Source organism: Tachypleus tridentatus, chromosome 11 (genome assembly GCF_004210375.1).
Source record: "Tachypleus tridentatus isolate NWPU-2018 chromosome 11, ASM421037v1, whole genome shotgun sequence".
Classification (NCBI taxonomy): Eukaryota; Metazoa; Arthropoda; class Merostomata; order Xiphosura; family Limulidae; genus Tachypleus; species Tachypleus tridentatus.
The window spans coordinates 92,341,062-92,341,823 of NC_134835.1; positions in this window are offsets into that span (position 1 = coordinate 92,341,062).

Consider the following 762-nt stretch of genomic DNA (forward strand, 5'->3'; position numbering starts at 1 on the left):
TTTAGAAATTACGCATGCGCCATAAATGCTCCGTCTGCTGAGCATCGAGGCATGACAAAAACAGGTGATAACATCACGAGATAACTGTGATTGGCCAAAAGTTTTCAAAATGGGGAGCAACAGGTGTTTGCTTCTGAACACACAGTAGCAGCTCAATATGTATTGGTTTAACAGACAGTAATACAATTTAACCCGCGGCTAGGTATCCAAACCACCATTCTTTGTAGCTGTTTACAGTTCAAATGTAAATGATGATGTAAATGATTCCCTCAATTTATCTAACAACGTTTGGTGATAAATAACTGAACCTAAAAGATTTAAGTAACTTGTTTTTCCTGTACTTCATTCACTTAAAAATAAATGTACATACTTATATTTTCTTTAAAAGTTATCTTTCATTGTAAAATAATTATGAAACATCTAAAAATATATATTTTTGTAAGCTTTGGCAACGAACTTTAAATGAATTTATATTAATGAATTAAGTTATATTTGGATTGTGTTTCTATTTTGTAAAATACTTTCAGTGCTCATGGTAACAGGTCAAATTTTAAAGGCCAGACTACTCTGCTTGACTGAAACCACATTTAAAGATAAGAAATAAAGAGACAGTATTAGACCTTGATGCAATATCAAATGTTTGTATTAAAACTTGGAATTGGAATACATGTAAGGAAAAGGAATCAGATCTGACAATGATCTCACGTGTCTGTTTTAACGTTTGAAATATATAAATAGAGAAAGAATTATCCTGAATGATTT